At 31.3% G+C, this 8,049-nt stretch overlaps 1 long non-coding RNA gene across 1 annotated transcript; it reads left to right on the forward strand.

Moving 5' to 3' along the window:
• The first annotated feature begins 2,932 nt into the window (after window positions 1-2,932).
• LOC136273698 (uncharacterized) lies at window positions 2,933-6,739 on the forward strand. Its single transcript, XR_010711919.1, has 3 exons — window positions 2,933-3,004; window positions 5,738-5,842; window positions 6,323-6,739. It is a non-coding gene; the product is annotated as an uncharacterized lncRNA (long non-coding RNA).
• Window positions 6,740-8,049: the final 1,310 nt, after the last annotated feature.

Consider the following 8,049-nt stretch of genomic DNA (forward strand, 5'->3'; position numbering starts at 1 on the left):
CAAAGAAGCTAGAGGGCTTATATGGATAATTACTAACGAACTTTTAAGATGTCTAGCTTAGCTTAGCTTTAGTAAATTATCAAAAGAATATTTGATGGGATAGTTAACGAGAAAATGTATGTAGATTATGTAAAAAAGGGAAACATAATCAACGGATGAAAAGACAATTAAATACAAAGTAGTTGAGAAAAGCTAAACGATAAAAATGCTTAAAGCTGCTTGGTCCCATTTTACTTAAAATGCTTATATGCTGCAAACGGTGTTAAAGAGACTTGGACACGATTTGAGATCAAAAATTTTGTATTTATATTTTATGTATAAAATGGTTTACTGGTGCATTTTAAAGCTGCTTGGTCCGATTTTTTTGTAATTACAGTATCAAAAATTTTTCCATACAAATCATTAATCTTAGAAAGTTATGGACTTTCTCCTATTTATACCAGCAGAATCAGTCTCCTTTCAAAGTTAGAAATATTCAAAGTAAATAAAAATAATTTCTCTTTGGGCAAACGAAAAAACAAACCAAAATGCATCACGGGAATGTTTAGAAAAGGAAACCGCTTGGTTTCGTCCCCCGAATGATTGGGGTTATTCAATCCGCATGCTATGCATCGATTGTAAAGAAAGCAGACTTTGGAAATATTAGCGAACAAAACGTACACATGTTTATTTGTAATTGTCTGATCATTTCGACCTTTATTTAAAGCGATGTCAAAGTCGTAATACAACCATACCCGTCTCATCGTCAGGGTGAAATTTAACATGAGGCGAAATAACGCGGTACCTTTTAATGTTGTTAGTTTTGTTAGCAAATTTTGTACGTATTTTTCTTCATTGAAATTTGGCATAATTGACGGGTAAAACTACTGCAATGTCTATTATTATACATATACTAAGCATAGCCATCGTTTAAAAGCGTGCATAAAATTTGATATAAAATCGGACCAAGCAGCTTTAAATGATTGACCAAAATATTGAATGTTAGAGTCAAGTTACAAGCAACATACAGAGGAAAGAATCGGTTGTTTTGTAAACAAAGCTCGAGTCTTATAGTCGTTTACAAAATATGCAATGTAGAGATTTACCATTTCTTAGACGAAATGACATGTAAAAAACAATTTAAACTAAAACAATATCTTCATAAATACTAGTATCAACCAAAACAAGATACACTTGATTGAAACCTACATCAATACAACGCATATATGTAAAAATGACAATATTCGAGCTTTGTTTACAAAACAAAGAATTATGAACTCTGTATCTTGCTTATAACTTGATGTTTGACTTTCAAATTTTGACAAAGCATTAAAAACTTCTATATCTATCAGTATAAACATTGAAAATGGAAAAATAAAATTTGAAAATTTTAAGTCAAATCGTGTCCAAATCCCTTTAATGTTTAGTATGTATATAATAAATGCATTAAAGTACTTTTTCCCGGCCATTGCATCGATTTGGCAATGGAAAATTGATATAAAAAGTTTGTTTACAAAAAGGGTACGGCTTTATTTCGCTTCATATTTCACTCGCTCCCAAATTGGAGTCTGGTATCATTGTATTACGACTTTAGCACTCGATATAAATAACGGAAATCGGCTTTTAAAAATCTATAAAAAATTTATGTACATTTTTTCACCAATCATTCTTGTTTGTTGTGTCTACGATTGATGTATGCATGTATAATGCACAGTGATATTAATAAATCCCAGAAACCTAGAATGTAACCAAACTGTTCCTGTTTCATAACTCATCAATGATGCATTAGATTTATTATCCCCTCGCGCAACTTGTTGCGAAGGGGATATAGCATCGCTACCGTGCGTGTGTGTGTACGTATGTATGTGTGTGTGTATGTGTGTATGTATGTATGTATGTATGTATGTATGTATGTGTGTGTGCACTCCATTTCAAATTTCTAGTAAATAAAAATAAACCTTCCAATAGAATTTCCTCAACCTTTGCACAAATATGGCTCATTGTAAAAGAAATATTAATTGTCATATTAATTGGTCAAATTTTTATGCAAAAACTTAGATGAAATTACACCATTGTAAAGGAGGGGGGAGGTACATTATGACAAAATTCGTTCAAAACTAAAAATATTTATCATAGATTGCACACTTCTGTTAAATAACAAATAAAAAATGCATGTGTCTCTCAAACCATTAATACTATAACAGATTATTATTTCATGAAATCAATGTTATAATCAACTTTGTATACGAGTTATCAATCGAAATTTCTGAGTAAGAGTTGTCAATTTTCCGCTTCACTTCGGTGGCAGGGGATAGTTTTTTTGGTCGAGGAAATGTGAGGCAGATAGTGCTCATATATGTGATTTAATTTTTCGGTGGATTTTTAAATTTGCTAAAATTGGTTTGCATGCAGGGGACACATGGTCCCGACTCTGGAGAATTTTTAAACATTTCAGAATAAAACAAGTACAACTTACATATAGCACTATAAAGAATAGCCAGGGACGGTCTCGAAATTTTCTGAAAAATGGCCCTTTTCTCACATTTTCACGGGTCCAGAACCACGCTCCAGTCCCGAGCAACTGCCATAAACTACCATAGGATTGGTAGCTTAATGTATACCCATGCAAATGATCACCAATTGATGGGGGGTCAATCACCTTCTTTTCGAGTGACATTTCGTGTTCTGAACCCACCCTACTTTTCAAGTACAAAACCGAAAGTGAAAATTTTGGCCACAGTTTCGCATTTTCATTCCATATCTGATGAAAAGTGCTACCAGTAATAAAGTGTCATATATCAATGAAATTGACATGAGCTCCTCTATCCACAAAATGAATGCAAAAAATATTCTACCAATGTATACCCCTCAAATAACCAGCCAAACCCCAGGTTCTCCCTTTATTTCAAAATTTTGACCGGGTCTTTCCTTCGAAACTATCCCCTGCCACCTTCTTTTAAACCAAAGTGAAAGTAAGCAGTTCAAATCAACAACTTGATATTTTTTTGATTCAGATCTAGTACAGGTAAAGAAAATGTAGTTTTTGCAGTAATGGAGGGTTAGTAGAATGTGGTCTTCTCATTAACATAACTATATATTCCTAAATAATGCATCCCTATACACACGATAACTCATGTCGCGAGGGGATGCTCCGCTTAGCGGTGCCCTTGGTTTTTTAACATACAAAAATCATTTCTATTCACTTAAAAAAAATTCTGTTTTTGAAAAAGAGACCAATTTTGCTGCTGTAAATAGATGAAAGTCTATAACTTTTTAAGATAATTTGTTTGTTTGGAAAAGCATTTGATACTGTAATAACCAAAAAATCTGACCAAGCAGCTTCAAACATTTATTTTACTTTCAATAATTATGTAGGCTCTTACCTGTTCTTATCATTATACATACAAATGTGATCTCCTGTAAGACCGTAGGAAGACATAACAAGGACAAACATAAACAAAACAAAGCTCACAACATCCATGACTGTTAAAACACCACAAAAACTGTATCGATACTTTGTTGACATACTTATTTATTATATATTTTTTATATTGAAATAAGGAAATGATTTTAACCCATTTCAAATATATTATACCCCAAAATAGTTTTGATTCAGTTTATTTACTTTCAAACAACAATTACTATGAGAGTTGAAATATTTTCAATTTTTTGATGATTCTAGCTTTGTGAATACTGTTATGCATTTCGGTATAACCAATAATCTTTAGTGCTCATTTTTTTTTGTAATAAGCATTTTTTGAAAATCTACAAATCGAGACAGAAATGAAGTAAAATAATTTAAATTAAAAAAAAATTAAAATGATGAACAAAACATGGCATTGAGGAATAAAATAAACGACTATAATGTGCATATATTAGTGCAGTAAATAAAATGCAAATAAGAGTCTTTCTTAACAAAATGAACTATTTTGAAAAAAATGTACTTATTAATTGGTTTTGCCATGATAAGGGCAAATGGGTTTTGATTGTCTCTTTTGAGATTTATTTTTTGAATACGTTTATTTAATACATACGCATGAATCAATAAATTGCACTATCAGATGTTGCAGAAAATTTTTTATAACATTTTCAACAGTGAAACACTTCTATAATTTACCAATGGAATAATATTGCATAATATTTACATGCGTTATTTTTACAGAATCGTCCCACGTTCGTTATAATTGCGAACCTGAATTTATCTAACACTTTTGTCAAAGAAACAACAAAATGTCCACGGAGAGAAGCATTGAGAATGATATAATATAATGTATACAATACTAAGCTTACATTTAACTTCATGGAGAAATTGATTTGAGCAATAGTCATCACTTTCTTACCATGTATAATTTTATAACGATCAGATATTGTAACTTGTTTTATAATGAAAAACTTTACACAACATTAACAAATTGATATTCATTATTGATAATCCAAATATTGTAACTTCTCTAACAATGAACAAATTTTCTTGTAAAAGTATTCAATAATTATTCTTTGATTTTTCGAACTACATGTATTCCCCACCTGATGGCTGAAATCATTGCAAACTAACTTTAAGGGCTATTCATGATAGCAATCAAAGGTGCTTAACTTTGCTGACACACGATGCAATGACACTCCAACCAATCTGTTTATCAATAATTTTTTATTAAAATTGTTCGTTGTGACAACTCAAATAAAGTAAAAAATTTGAAATTTGATAGATAAAAAAATTATATCCGAATTTTAATTGACTTCCTGATCAAAATAATGACATCGCATTTAAACGATCCTAAATGTCATCAATATATAGTTTTGATTTATTTTTTCCCAGATTTTAATAAAGTTGTATATCATTTTACATTAACAATTTGACATTGCTTTCCGGATTTTAAAAGGTTTTTATTATCACAGATTGTTAATTAGCACTAACACTGTTATAAGCCACCTGTTTTATGAGTATTAGTACAAAATAATTCCTGATAGTTAATAGTATTTGTGATGAATAACTATTTTGTGTGTTTTATAGTTTATTCCACAGACTCTCGGAAGAGGTAAAATACTACAATAAACAAAAAATGAACATCACAAACTGGGTACAAACATTAAATGTATAAACGACACAGTTACGATTACAAAAAAATGGCGGGAGTTCCGTATACCACAATATATGTTTTTTGATAGTAAATAAATCATTAAACTTGAAATGTATATGAGTTAAAAGGGGATGATAAGTGACATCTGATGTTAATTTAACTTACTCTATGGTGGACTGTAATTTAGTTGCTAAAGTTGCATGTACATAATAGCGTGTGCACGTTGTGCAGTTTACTTTCAATAACAAAGAATGTTAACTCGTGCGAAAAATGTCTTAAACAGTAATAGACAAGTCGTTCATGAAACTGTTCCACTACAGTATTTATTTGTTCCTAAATAAATACTTCTTGCTTCTCTAGCGAATATCTCTATTCTCTAACAATTTAATCAGGCATTAAGGTCGTTCACCACCGGTCTTTCATCTTTCCCCCACATTCAATGTCAATACTTTGATGCTTTCTATACAATATCTCGCTGCTTCTCTGTGTCTGTCTGTCCCTCTATCTTATATGAAAGAATAACATTTCAAGGCCTGTATGACAAAAATGCAGTGTAACAATCACATATATATCAGGTTAGCTTTACGGTCCTGTATTTTAAACCCGGCTGGGCATTGCCCATAATTCTATAAAACACGTGTCGTGTGTGACGTAATAGAATCTAGTCATTTTTTTCTCAGGTGTGCAGTCATGTTGCAAGAAGGGTGCACGATTTATCTACTAGCATGTCTATGCATATAGCTGTTTGACTTACTTCATAACATGGGCACGTAAAACAGACCGTGGTGAGTAATGTACAATGCATTCGATATGTATTCTTGTTATTTTTGCATATAAAGTAAAACTTTGTCGTTTAACTTATTTCTATATAGCTCGGCTAGCATTCACAAAACTTACCTGTTTTGTTCACTCAGGTTTGACAGTGGAGAGAAAGTTTAAATACCCCATTCTTATTTCTATTGATAACTTAAAACGCCTTTTGTATTTGTATTTTTAGTCTTCTTTTAAACGTATTTTTCTACTGAAGAGATATTTTTTGGTAAAATGAATTAAATGTGTTGGGCGGAAGTGAGTTCCGGGAAGTGGAAGTCATATTGGTTTAAACTTGTTTACATGTTACCATGCGTATGTATTTTAATCAATATAGACAGCTATAAGACATTATATACTATAGTAATATAATAATGTTGCCTATGGTTGTTGCCTATATTGATTTATATACAGTGCGTATTGAAACAGTTGATTTATTAGTGTTAACTTTGTAGCGTTGACAGTGGTCATGATGAGCATGATGTAGCACACGTTTGAATCCGATAGGCCACACGCCACACCACAACCAGTTTTAGGACTACAGCCCCAGAAATAGAGATGGGGGTGGATTGTGAATGTCATTATTGATCCATCAGCGCAGACGTCCGTATCTACATGTAGATGTCGATGGTTGAGATAAGTGTAACACTATAGCGATAGGACTAGTTGACAAGAAGTGTTCTTGTGAACGTTTGGCAACATAGATAATATAAGCATTACAGTTTAATTGTGTTTGAAAACTGAACATTATTAGTAAGATCATTTAGCTGTCTATTAATCATACTAGTAATTGTCAAGAATTTTTGGGCTTTAGATTTAAGTAGCTAGTTTTTGATCGAGAGAGAGAGTGTTTGAGTGAGGGTGAAAGTGAGTGGGAATTGTAAATATTTTCTATTAATAAATTTCTGTTAATAAATTCAATATTTGAAACTGTCTTGAGTGTTATTTGGACATCGCCTGGCTCAACCAGGTTACATGCAGAACCACACAAAGGCGATTGGTGGATAAGGTGTTTAAAATGCCCATACATGGTCAGATGAGCTACTGAAAAATTAAAATATCAATAAATCTGATATTTGTTTATATCATTTAAATCAATATACATTTAACATATCATTGATTTTCAACCTATAAACATGCCCAATACTTGGAATATGTTGACACAAACAGTCTTATACGTATCAAAACCTACAAATACTGTCATGTTTTAAAACTTCAAGGCATTTTCTTTTAAAGAGTGGGTCCGTGTTCCATATTTTTCTCAAGGTCTAAATAAGGTCTAGTGGAAAAGAAACCAATTTCAATTAACAAAAACGTGGAGAGATGACCCATTATACATTAAAAATATAATTTTGTATCCGAACAATTGAATGTTTTTGAATAAATAATACAAGGTCGTATATTCGTGGACAAAGAAACACATAATAATAACAGCTACTTTGCTGTGTCTGAAATGGCTCAGTGGTTAGAGTACCTGACGTAGGCTAACCTTATATATCTAGGGTTTTTGTTATCGCGTCGATACTGGAAAAAATTCTGGCAATATTTTTTTTCTAATCTTTAGTTAAATATATTAAAAACTGATTATAGAAAAAAATTGAGCTTTTGCAAACTTGTATTATAATATATTTGAATAGATTTAATTGGGAAAAAATAAATTCAAATTGTCTTCTTTAATAATAAAATTTGCTTTTTATAGCTAATATAATCAGTTTATGCAGAGCTTTTGTTTAACGAGCTTTATTGACAGTGACAGTTTAAATTTTGGGGGGAAATTATTCACTATACTTTTGAACACTGCCTATGGAAAAAATTGAAACAAAGCAATGCTATAGACAATAGAGTATTTTTTAACGAAACGCAAACATTCTAATTTTATATTTTAGCGGAAGTCGTACAAGAATATGCATCAAACACAAAGGTATCTGACTATAATCATTAGAGGATGATTCATCCAAATCCTTTCCTGTAAAAAAAGACCATATACGTAAAAAAAAAAATAGTAAACTGATTGTTGCTCGCAACGTGTTTTAATTAAGGTACTTCACTACACCATGAAATAGTTTCTCAGATCAGCAGAATATTACTTGATTTTGATAGAGAGCATGGTGGATAAGAAGTTTATATGTCAAATAGGCGAAAAAATGTACAATTTTGGATAAAAAATAATATTTTCAAAAAT

Source organism: Magallana gigas, chromosome 3 (genome assembly GCF_963853765.1).
Source record: "Magallana gigas chromosome 3, xbMagGiga1.1, whole genome shotgun sequence".
Lineage (NCBI taxonomy): Eukaryota > Metazoa > Mollusca > Bivalvia > Ostreida > Ostreidae > Magallana > Magallana gigas.